General features: G+C 38.7%; 1 protein-coding gene across 9 annotated transcripts in view; it reads right to left on the reverse strand.

Moving 5' to 3' along the window:
• The window catches only part of GAB1 (GRB2 associated binding protein 1), a 102,798-nt gene that overhangs the window by 57,242 nt on the left and 32,324 nt on the right, over window positions 1-13,232 (reverse strand). The window contains exon 1 of one of the 9 annotated variants that reach the window (XM_030016627.1): window positions 5,831-5,934. The exons of the other annotated variants lie outside the window; for them this stretch is intronic. The gene's annotated coding sequence lies outside the window, so the exon portion shown is untranslated. Of the gene's footprint in view, window positions 1-5,830; window positions 5,935-13,232 lie in introns of those variants that run through there. 9 annotated transcript variants of the gene reach the window in all.

Here is a 13,232-nt window from a genome sequence, read left to right on the forward strand (position 1 = left end):
CATTTATCCTTTTGGAGGTGGTTGTTGTTGTTCTTTTCAATAACAGTATCCTTCTGATGAGTAACTAAGAGAATCAGGGAAAATAAAAATTGCCTAGAATTTCTGATTTCATCACAAACTATTCCCCTCCTCCTCTGTGCACTAGATAAAAAGTGAACAATTAGTCTGCTGTTTGCTCAGTACAGTGAGATTGTTCATTTCTTCATTTGTATTGGATCACATCACGGAATAGAGAAAAATGTTAGAAATAGATCAAACAAAAAAAATATCTATCATTAAACCACCAACACTGCTACAAGAACTTAAACCCCATCAGATTTTTATAGTTTATTTTGTAGTTTTGAGCAGATTCAAGTGTTACAGTCCCTTTACCTTATCTGGCTTGCAAAGTACTTCACATTTTTAAGCTTTGCTCTTTGAGATGAAAAGCAAGCACTGCATTATCCAACTGCTTTTTATACCATTTTGTGAGTTTCATAACTAGTTTCACTTACTATAAAAATGTTTAATTTTTAACTTACAGGCAGCAAAGGAACTCTAAAACTAGATGCCTTGTTACTTTAGATGTATAGAGAGCCAATAAATAAATGGCATCTACTTTGTTTACTGACTGGAAGCTCTTACTACTGCCAGCACTTCAGGAACAATGTAACTGTGGAAAGGGGAAAACATGTTTTTCTACATTTTGTTTGTCATCTAACAGAATTATAAGGTACACATGTACCAGTTTGAAAATATTTTTAATAGCTGGTAACCTCAAATGGACAAAACAACCTACCTCAGCAGGTACTTTGTCTGAACTCATAACTTAACCCTTTTAATTCTGGAGCTGTTTATGAGTAATGACGACTGCCAGATTTGCTATAATACGGATTATTTTTCAATATCTGTATCATAATGACACTGAAAAAGGTATTCTATTTCTAAAGGTGACCATTTTTTAATCTTTAAAATGGGAAGAGCTTTGGGGCAACAACAAGAGGCATGAAATCAGAAACAAGATTTAATATCTTGTACAAAATTTTCCAACTCTTAAAAGTATATATCGCAACACCATTTATATGAATTCAGTAAGATACACAACTTATTTAATTTGATTTTTAAATACAGATATATAAAAAAAAAGATACGCCACTATAACAACATATCAAACTTCAAGCAAGGAAAGGAAGCTTCTCAATTTCCTCACCACTTACAGTGGCATCCAAAGTCTTTCCTCCCCTAGGGAATTCTGGTGCCACCTGTATTAGGTTGTGTGACAAGGATCCACTTGTCTGTGGGGTACAGCAAGATGAGAGGGATGCTGCTAGCCAGGCCGGGTGCCACTCACCATGTCCTCTGCGCACGCCTCCCTCCTACTCACCAGCACTGCCAGCAGTCCTGACATAAGAGAGGCCATGGCATTCTGTTTCAAATAGGTGAGATTTGGCAGAGGAGCACACTTTTACATCCAACATCAAGTCTCACACAGGTTTCCTAAGCTGTTGTTTACCCTCAATGCTAAACAGATGCAAGGCACATATTGAGGTCTCCAGGTGGATGGCTTCCCTACTTCCACAGCCAACCATCTACCCTCCCTCCCAGACCTGAAAGGCTAACAAAAATACAGAAAAAAAAAATGAAATGGCTCCCCTAAGCAATACTCAGCTGACCTTCACATTGGAACATGCTGGTTTTCCCTCTGCTGCAAGCTTCTTCCTTCTAGAAAGCTGCAGAGCTGAAGCTGCTTATTCACAACATGAATCATGACAGAAAAACTGGTAAGACCAATAACAACAATGTCAAACCATTACTTTAGAAACCGCTGATGTAGCATAATTTTATCTTCACTGTTACTGTCAACTGCAAAGACAAGACACCTACTAACATTATTTGTACTGCTGCAGTCAGCTCCCTATCAGGCAGGTGCCACTTCACTGAAGCTACTACATGATTTGAGAGCACTCGTTTTTCTTGATAGGCAGGGAGGCCAAAGACTGAGTGATATGGAAGCAAATACGTTCTCACTTTTGATAACAGGCTGACATGCCAGAGTGGCAGGAATGTCCATTCTTACTCTCCATTATAAAAATTTTCAGAGAAAATAAGACATATTTCAGCAGACTGGGCAAGTCAACTCAGATTTTACTAAAGCAAACTTATATCACTGCGTAGTGAAGATCAGAAGATTTTGAGGATGGGATGATAAAGCAAGAGTGTTTAAATTTTATTATCACTTCATTTTGGTTCAAAAATGTACATTGCTTTTTTTTTTTTTTTTCCCAGGAACTATAAACTTTAAAACATGAGGCCCCATGGCATGTTGAGAGTCTAAATACTGCTAGGACCATTCAACATCAGCTACTGATGGACACCATCCAAATTGGTTCAATCCAGAGGAAAATTATTTTGGTGATCAAAGTCACTGAATCAAAGTAACAATAAAGAGCACATATACCAAAGTCTTGGCACCTTAACCAAAGTATGCTGATCAATCAATTTGTTAATAAATAAGCATAACCAGTATTGTGTGCTTTCCACCTCTCAGAACTCTGCTCAAGTACTGCAATAAAAGCAGAGGCGACCAGTTTAATAGTTCACTATACTATGAACGCCCTCCCCACAGCAGCAGGGATAGACGATTTTCTGCAATAATGTGTGCTTGAACTAGACATAAAAATTAAACACCTTCTGCCTGAGCAAGGTGATGACAGCATGTGATGCTGGTTGGAGGCAAAGCTATAGCTGAACTTCTCTGAGCATTTAAAAGAGGTATCACATCATACCAATAGAATTGATAAAATTCCCACAGAATGTCAGAGAAGTTTCAGTGATTTTATTAGACACAACAGAAATAAGCTGACAGGGTAGAGAAGCATATACAAATGACTGCTTTCTCTTTGATTCACAATATTTAGATTGTTATTTCCAGCCCAGGTTAAACAAATTGGTGTTATGATACTATTGTTAGGCTAGATGTATAAACACGCTCATGCACTTTTGGAGGCAGGCCAGGCAGCTCAACAAACAGATTACAAAAGAAACAGCGAAGAGGTAGAACACAAGCTGCTGCTCGGGTTCACCCACCGGGCTGTTATGGAAAGGGAGCAGGGGGTGGGAAGGAAGAAAACAGCACAGAAAAACAGTGGAGCAAAATATGTTGTGAACATGCTATTTTAAGAAGTGTAGAAGGTTTCTTTAAAAAAAAAAAAAAAAAAAGCTCAAGAGTTCGTTCATACTCAGCAAAATAACTCCTGAACATGTCATACAGAGACAGAGACAGATACATCAAGCAGTTTCAATCAGCATGCTTAACTCAAGGCAAAAGAAACAAAGAAACACTGGATATAGGTTTCCTACAGTGAAAGGAAAATTAGTGCTCAAAGCACAAATCACCATCAGCAAAATTTTACTCGGGAGAGAAAACTTTTTGTTTTCTCTATGAACAAAAAATAAGGACAAACTATACTTTCTGGGTAGTCCACATCTCCCACTTAGTCTCTAATGAGAAGGGCTCAGCCTTACCACCCCTCTCTTTCGCAACAGCTCTGGCGCTTGACCCCAGTTCTTCATTCTACCCAACATTCCTTTAAAAACTGACATTAAAAAAAAGATTTTTTTTTTTTTTTTCCCCATTTCAATCAAAGGAGAGGTGTTTTGAGACAGGTTATTTACAGTTGTTTACCAAGGCACTCAGTTTACAGACACAGAGTTGAAAGAAAGTATATATGAACCAGCAGAGATTATGAATTTTTCAGATATTACAACCAGCCTATGTAAACAGAAAAAGCGTTACAACTTTTAAATAAGAAAGGCAGAGTAACAAATACTATCATGGATTAGTCTCCCTAGCTGACACTCTGTCTTGGTGAACCTGAAGTCACTTATCTGTTCCAACAGCCAACAGGGCTGAGATATCATCCCTGCGAGCTCATTTTCTAAGTGGACCCAACATGCAGAAAGAAGAAAACCACATGAAGAAGTAAAGCCAGTAACTCATTCCCTTTGAAAAGGGCCTTGTGAGATTTCTCATTTATGATTTGCTCTCCTCCGTTCACAGCAGATGCTCTGGAAAGAATAAGCTGGGTTGCAGTCATACCAACAAAGGAGGCTTCTATTTTCATAATCAAAACACTTGCCTCGTTTCACTGGAAATACTCCATAATTTTAAATTCTATTCAGAGGAACAGGTCTTTTGCTGGCAAAATACAGCTGCGTACCAAGGCGTTGCTTTACCCATAAAGTAAAAAATAACTCCAAACTAGTGCCATTAACTGAGTACCGTCAAACATCTCCAGCAGCATGAGGACTTGACCAAGGTCTCTGAATACGAGATCTTGAGATACTTCATCTCAGCCAGCACACTTGGAGAGCAAGTTAAAGTTGAAACGGAAAACTTCTCCATACCTATACATAACAGATATTGTAATAGTCAAGTAATTCACTTCAGTCTACTATACAGAAAGATATACTTAACTACACAAAAATAATGCTTTGTGAATGGTTTAATAGGGGAAAAAAATGCAATGAACAAATTTGTAATGCTTGCCAGTTCACTTATTTTCTTAAGTGTTTACTATTTGATGAATCTCAATCTTATTGGCCTGCCTCTTAGTTGCGTATCACTGATATCCAATACAACCTTGAATTTTAAAATCTATCACACAAGATGTCTCCTATCATCAAGATATGCCATTTTTACTAAACTAGGAAAATGAAACCTGAAAACTTGGTGTGTACTTGCTCTGCTGATCACATTTCACAGAATATTGTTGTCTATAACACATTAATAAGTTGTGCAAGTTTGTATTTTTGTTTTTTTGTCAAATACACATGAAAGAACATTCTCCTCGCAGTGTGCATATTTCCCCACTTCATCACATGCTGGAACAGGTAGTTGTTGTAGCTTTTGGGTTGATTTTTTTGTTGTTGTTTGGTTGATTTTTTTGACATAAGATCCTAAATAGCTCTTAGAAAAAGATTGCTTCCTTGCAGAACTTCTGAATAAATAGATCACATTTGACAACAGAGCTCAGAACATATTACATTGCTGGGGTTCCCTTGCCAAAACAATAGAGTATCTGTGCTTTTGTGTCACCAGATGTGCATATGTGCTTATTAATGTCATATAGTACTTTCTCCAAGCAACAGAAATGGACTAATTGCTCACAACACGTAAGTTAGAAGTGTTTCCTCTGTTTGGGTCCCTGTCCCACAACAGACTAACTGGGCTATTCTTTAATACAGAAAAATCTGACTATACAGCAACAGTAGTTACTGCCAGTCCCAGAGTAGTTGTCTTGACCTTCCAAAATTCTGTTCTAGTAACCCTTGCATTATAAATACTGTAACACTGGAGTCCCAGAATTGAAACATTTGGTATTCATTTTAGCTTGCTAATGAAAACAAAGCTCAAGTATATGACTAGTCAAGTATACTACTTCTCATTCGAAATCCAATGTTTTTCAATGAGCTCCTTAAAACAAGTAGCATACGACCAAGTCAGATAGGATTTCTGTATACCACTGGTTCTAGTATGAGCATGTGCTGCCTGCCACACTATGTGTAAACAGGACAGACAAGAGGATAAGGAGTGCCACTTAGACTACACCTCATCCTAGGTCAAGACAAAGCCAACCTTCAGAAGAAAAACACAGTTACTTTATAAAAACAGAACTGTGATATGCACTGTGATATTCAGGGACATAGCAAGTTACACAAAGCAGAAACATATCCTTTTAACACTAATACTACAGAATTTCACAAAGAACAGCAAAGTATGATAAAAGTAAGCTAGCACAAGGCTGACACTGACTTTAAAAGAAAATGACACCATCATCCAGAATCTTACTTTTAAACACAGAAAGATGGAACATCCTTCATCAGCCTCCAGCTGCTACGACTTTTATCCAGGAGAAAAATCCAGCAAGATCTCCATTTCAGCATCATTCCAAGGAGAGCACTACACTTATTTAGCATCAGTTCCCAACAGCAATACAACTGAAAGCTCTGCAATCTGGTAGACTCAATGAAGGTTTTAATCATCTAATGAGATTACCTCATCCGTGTGTGGTTTCACAATGCAGTCTCAATGGTAGCCCATTATGCCAGTCCCCTGACAAGCAGTATCAATCATGCTAATCGGCTTACTCTGCTATCACTCCTACAGCTAGATGACTGCCACGCACAGAAACCAAAACTGTGAAGAGTTTCTACCTTACAGGATAACAAGAAATTGTGAACTAAGTACTGCCATGACAGTAAAGAAAACATTGCTAGCTCCAATCCTAAAACTAATGTCACTTCTATCCAACAAGTTATGAGCCACGTTCCATTTTTAAATTTTATTTACATTCTATGCTCAATCACAGCAGATTACAAGAGCTCCCTTATGGAGAACATGAAGTTTACATTTAACAATTTACATGTTTACAGTTAATAAATTTCACATTGGAAAATCATAAAGCTTCATAGAACATCAGTAGCTGCCTTTTCTGAAACACAAGCTTCCCCAGTTATCATCAAATGGAGTTCACAAAGCACAGCACACTGGCTGTTCTACTGTTACCAATATAAAAAAGTTATAGTAATTAATGCCGTTCATTTTGGTAAATGAAGCAAGAAGCATCCAACCTCAAAGTAACATAATGTATGTACAAATAAAACTGGTTCTATTTGACAGATGAGGCTAATGAGAAAATCTAAACGTTAGAAACAAACTTAGCTTATATTTTGTTCTTTGAGGCTAATGAGAAAAATCTAAACATTAGAACTAAACTTAGTATATATTTTGTTCTTTGGTTGCAAGGGAAAAACCAGCCCTGAGTTCTGATGTCTCCCTGGGGAGACAGGGCATAGGGATCCCGTTGTTGTACACGCAGTTAAAGAAAGCTAGCTGCACTACACAGCTCGAAAAACAAACAAAACAGGCCCCTCTAAGCATCAGCATCTTATACAAGCGAGATTAAGCAGCTTGCCCTAAGGAGGGCAAAAATCATGGGCAAAAATCTAAGACATACCTGTTAAATTAGCACTTCCTTATCACAGTGGCTTTAACTTGAAAATATTAGTGCCACCAGAATTTCAATGCATCTTCATTCAATGCAAGAAAAAAAACCACACAAGTATAAGCACAGATATTAATATATCGTTAACAATGATTTTTTATTTTAAAGGCTACAGATATCTAGACTTGACTGGGGATTCTAAAACAGGTCTCCCCGACCCAAAACATCTTCTCTAGTGTATCATTTTACCATTAGCTCCTTTCAATAACATGACAGAAAGGGAAGGAAAGGGAAGGGAAATCAAATAAAGGAGACTAGATGAGTACGTAAGGCTATAACCTTCTCATATTTAGGTTGGAAATATACAGAACCACTTAAAACTTGACACAACCTATAAAAAGCAAGAATGTCAAAATAAAAAACCCAACCAAAAAGACAGAAAAACAAAAAACAAACATACAACTAATATGAAGCAGCTTTAAGCCTTCACAACCCTGTTGCTGATTATCAGCCCATTTTGCTGGACCAAGTATCCCCACACTCTTCTGAAAGCATCTCACTCCACTTCCAGGTTACTCATATTTTAAATGGGAATGTAAAAAGGGAAAACCAGCATGGCAGTCTTGGGGGCGGGGGGAAGTCTTTTGATCTTGTTATCGAAAATTAACTGCCTTGTAAGCCACTGACTCAGTTGGATCAACTGAAGCCAGGATCTGACTTGGGACTCTTGCCTTGCTGAGTAATCCTTTTTTTAGAGAGCAGTTACCAAAAGGTAACCTTGTGGCATTTGACATTCCAGATAAAACACATCATATTTTAAAAAGCATCTACATTTTCTCCTCTGCTTTTCCACAAGCATGCTCATTCCAAGCCGTTCAGTAACTTCACATTTTTATAGGATATCTTCTTTGCACATCCCAACTGAAGACAAATGGCTCTCCATTTCAAATAAGGAAATAGAGACTTAAAATTAACTTACACCTGCTACCCAAATGCATACTAACCCTCCAGAATAGTATAAAACTGGGTCATGCCAATTCTCTCGCCCAGCCTTGATTACTTTTATACTGAGTTAACACTTTTGATGCCTCGAACTTCCAAACAAATGAAGGACAAGACTATGATCAAAAGCAGTCAGCATGGATTTATGAAAGGAAAATCATGCCTGATCAACCTGACAAAATGACTAGCTTCAGGGATTATGGGCGAGCAGTGAATTTTAATTACCTTGACTTCAGGCAGGCTTTCAGCACCGTCTCCCATGACACCCCCGTAGACAAACCCAGTGAAATATGGGCTAGATAAGTGGACAGAAAGGTGGACTGAAGAGTGGCTGAACTTCCAGGCTCAGAAGCTTGCAATCAGCAGCATCAAGCCCAGGTGCAGTTCAGTTACTGGTGGCCTACCCCAGGCACCAATACTGGAGCCGATACTGTTGAGTACCTTCACTAATGACAGGTCAGAGTGCACCCTCAGCAAGCTTGCAGATGATACAAAACTGAGAGGAGCAACTGATACACCAGATGCCTGTGCTGGCACTCAGAAGGACCTCAACAGGCTGAAAAGACATGCCAATGAGAACTTCATGAAGTTCAAAGGGAAATACAAAGTCCTGCACCTGGGACGAGAAACACCAGACACGAGTGCAGGCTGGGGGACAGCCAGCTGGACAGCAGCTTTGTAGGGAAGGCCATGGTAGACAAGCTGACCATAAGCCAGCAATATGCCCTCATGGCCAAGGCGGCCAACAGCTTTCTGGGCTGAATTAGGCAGAGCATTGCCAGCACATCAAGAGAGGCGATCCTTCCTCTCTACTCAGTCTGGTAAGACACATCTGGAGCTCTGGCTCCACTTCTGGGCTCTGCAGGAGAGACAAGGACATGCTGGAAAAGGTCCAGGGAAAGGCTAGAGAGATAATTAGAGGGCTAGAGCATCTTTCATATGAGGAGAGGCTGAAAGAGCTGGGACTGTTTAGCCTACAGAAGAAAAGGATCTTATCCACGCATACAAATACCTGGTGAGTGGAAGTAAAGACGATGGAGTCTGACTCTTCTCAGTTGTGCCCAGTAAGAGGACAAGAGGAAATGGGCACAAACTGAAATACAAGAAATTTCATTTAAATGTAAGAAAAGCCTTTTTATTGTGATGATGACTGAACACTGGAGCAGGTTACCCAGAGAGGTCTCCATCCTTGGAGGTGCTCAAAACTCAACTGGACATGGTCCTGAGCAACTTGCTCTTGCTCTGAGCAAAGGAGTTGGAGTACACCTCCAGAGGTTCCTTCCAGTCTCAGCAATTCTGTGAATATATAAATAATCAAGCAACTGTCAAACACGTTGACTGTTATTAAGTTTTATTTTTACAACAAATGCGCAAGCCAAAGGACAGTTTGCATAAGCAAAGACCTTCAAATCCTTTCCCATTTGAAACACCATCTACTGAGCACAGCCTTTCTAGAAACAATAAAATCACTTACTGTTTACGAAGCAATTTTGAATCATCTGTGAGACACCCCAAACAGGGAATACAACTGAAACAGCCAGGCAAGCTACTACACAACCTGATCTCTCTCCATTTAGAGGTTAAACTGTTAATACAGTTTTAAAAAAAATGCACAAAATCAAAACTCTAGATAAAAATCAGCATTGCTCCTTCCACTATTCCATCAAAATAACTGCGCTGATAAAAAGAAGACAAGACAGAGGAGAGGAGGGAAAATGCATTTGACTTAGCTTCAAAAAGGAGTAGAAAAAAATAAATCTCTAATAATGTTTTACTCCATCTGAAGTATCAAATATTGACATTAAAAGCAGCATTACTGTTCTGCCACTAGCATAGCACTGAAATCTACCTAGAAAGAGCAACATAGTCTCTGTAAACATAGAACACTGGCAATGCACAAGTGTCTATTTTTAAACTTCTGCACCTTTAATAGACCTAAACATTTAATTCTGTTCCACCCAGCAACTTAATATTGTTTCCAAATTTGAAGAATATTCCAAAAATCTGCTAACAGCCTTCTGAAACGAGGATGTTCCTTCCCACCCCCCATAAAAACTTCCTGTTGAAAAATACTGAAATGGCTCTCAGGGTCTCTCAGTCTTGCTACTGAAAGAATTTAACAGCGGGGAAAGAACAGGGAAGGACATCTTCCTTAAACAAACCAATAATTATCTCATTTTCACTCCTTTTCTCACACACAGTCAGCTTACGACAGATATCCAGGACAAAAAGTCATTAGCACAACCAGTTAAAACATGATTTAACTAAGACAATACTATAATGGGAGATGTTAGGCAACCTAAAACTTTGAAATTCATTGGTTGGTCTATCTGTAATAAGATTCCTGATGCTATGTTGGTTTCCATAGGAATCCAAAATGCTAATTAAATGAAAAGTCAAAAAAGTATGAGTTGCACTCTCAGTGTGGAAAAAAAACACCAAAAAGATCAACTTCATATGAAGTTTGTTTTACCATGCATCCCAAGTTTGCTTAATGCCTCTGTTTGATGTTCTAGAAAATTGTCATTTAGATTAAAGTAATTCTAAACCCAGGTAGGAGAGTCACATAAAGCCTCGGGAAGCTGCATTAGGATGCAAGAATTCATTTCTAATAGTAGAGTGCAGACTTTATTGGGTTTCTGTCACTCATTTATCAGTGGTACCATTATTTTCCCACAATCGTTTTTGTTATTTACAGCAGAAAGGCACACACTGTCAAACAAGCACACTATATTGCTGACTAAATCCAGTAGAAGCATCATACAGATACCCAAGTACTTGTTCACAATGGTGAAACATCAGTGAATCACCGAGAGTGCTCAGAGAATAAAAAAGGAAAAGAAAAATATGTTGCCCTGGGAAAAAAAAAGAAATTAAAAAAGTTATTGAACATATCAATTATTCACCTTTCTGCTAATTTTTCTTGAGGATTTGGAATGGGGGGGGAGGGATGGGGGAAGAGCAGTAGGTAAGAATTCACTTGTGCAGGTGACTATCGTTCAGAACAGACTAAGACTAAACTAAGAAATAGTTTCTATCAAAAAAGACGACTAAGTAACAGATTCATGCAATTCCTGAATTTGCTTATTTTTACTGATCTCCTAGTTCCTAAAATACTTTTCCTAGTGCAAGGTATTCTATAAGCACACTAAAATTACACATAAGCAACCAGTGAATGGAAAAGAGTGAACGATAGGAAGAAACTGATTTGCAGCACAGGACAAGCAGGGAATAGGAATTTGTGAGCTGCAGTTTTAAAAATAGTTAAAAAGAGTTTTCGAATTACTGCCATATATCAAGAAATTATTATCTCAAGCTTAGTATCTAAGACCATAATAATGCTTCATGTCCAACAAGTCATTTTGGGTCATAAAAACATGCTATTTCTGACACATTTCTTGTTGGTCAGAACCTACAGATTGCTCCACACTTCTAACCAAGGCACTGCAATAGGCACAAATGTTGAAAGAAGGTTTTAAGAAATATCTTCCCACCTGACAGTAATTTCTTTCTGACTCCATTATGATGAAGCAGAGTGTGAAGCTGTACTGGAACTTACACCCACAGAAAACTTTAAAGATGAGAAAATGCTTCTGGAGATGGACATTTGACCACATTACGTATGGGATTGGGGTTGTTTGGGTGTTTTTGTAATTTTGCATATTTAAAAGTCTGTCCTGGGAAAGTGCAGGTGCTCCTTAGGCCAGCATGCTTTCAAACCTCACCTACAGGATTTACAATGGATATAGTTCAGAACCACAAACCTCAACATATATGCTGTATGGCACCGCCAAGACCACGTCTGTAAAAAGGCATATCTCAGCCTGCCCTTGCAGTTCCTGTCTAGTATACTGAAAAACCTAAATGAACAGCACTAGACAAGATACATACACACACACACATATATATATGTATATGCTGATAAACTCACTGTCTTCGAACAGCTCAGAGCAAGGAAGCCTGATCACTTCAACTGATATTATTCCCCAACCAACTCTCTCAGACAGGTAAGCAGTGAACAACCATTATCAGGGGACAGACCATCTGAAGAGTAACAAGCTCCAGGGCGTTGTCTTACTAATAGTCAAAATAAAAAGCTGGCCTAGACAAGTCTTCAGAGGCAGCAGAGCTCTAGCAGAATGAACCCTAGACCTAAGACGTCGCTAATAAGCAACCTGCGATATCTTCTAATCTCTGTAGTGCAGACTCAGGTCTGAAAATTAAGGATAACATCTTTTTTTGGACTCTGCCTCCTGCCCCTAATTTCTGTTATATATTATTACATACAGAGATATGGTATGCATACATCAGAAACAACATAATTTTACAATTATAAATTACCGACATTTGGTAAGACAGTGATTTCAACCATTGTTCCAAGACTACCAAGTAGTCATTCGTTAACATATGAATTGAAACTACATAAGAGTTTATGGTATAGATTTATAGTCAAAAAGCAAAACAGAACAGTCTCATTAATTTAACTTGATTAAAAAGCACTTGAAATATTTCACAAAGTACAGCAGGTTTTGTGGAAGAGGGGGAAGTACTAAAGAGCACGCATGAAACAAGAGACAAGACATATGTATTAGTAAGCTGTTCCAGGTGCAAAGCATCATGGAAGACACAGGCCTGCAAGAGGAGGAAAAAACAATTAATCAGCCCCAGAAAGACCTGATGAAATAACTTAGCATTAGCAAGCAGTAATACACCATGTGTATTTGTGCAAAGCCCTGCCTACACAGGACCAGCTTTGTGCCCTCTCCTGCTCTGGAGGGAGATGTGCTGCAGCACACACCTACTGAACACACTTATAGGGCCGCAGTTTTCAGAGGCCATCTGTAGGGAAGCTCTCTGTAGAGATTGCATGCTGCTCTATCTTTGATACTCTGTCTTCATGATTCTGTCTTAAAAGGGAAAGCCAGTCGTATTTATTTATATTCGATCAGAGGCACCTCTTAAGATCACAAAGAAAACAACTCTTGCTCATCTTTCAAGAATCTCCCGACAGCTGTGCATGGGTGCACACACACTTGCAGACATGTATTTTGAAAGGAGATGGAGAACAACAATTGATTTCCTGCAAGTGTAATGTCCTGTTGTTTTTCCGAGGTGATCTAGAGAATTACCACAATCCCAGGTGTTTACAAGGGGAAAGAGAAACTGTACTAACTGCACAGGATGAGACAGTTGACTGCCTAAGCACATTATTCTAAACACAAATTCAAAGCTTCACTACTTTTT

Source organism: Aquila chrysaetos, chromosome 1 (genome assembly GCF_900496995.4).
Source record: "Aquila chrysaetos chrysaetos chromosome 1, bAquChr1.4, whole genome shotgun sequence".
Lineage (NCBI taxonomy): Eukaryota > Metazoa > Chordata > Aves > Accipitriformes > Accipitridae > Aquila > Aquila chrysaetos.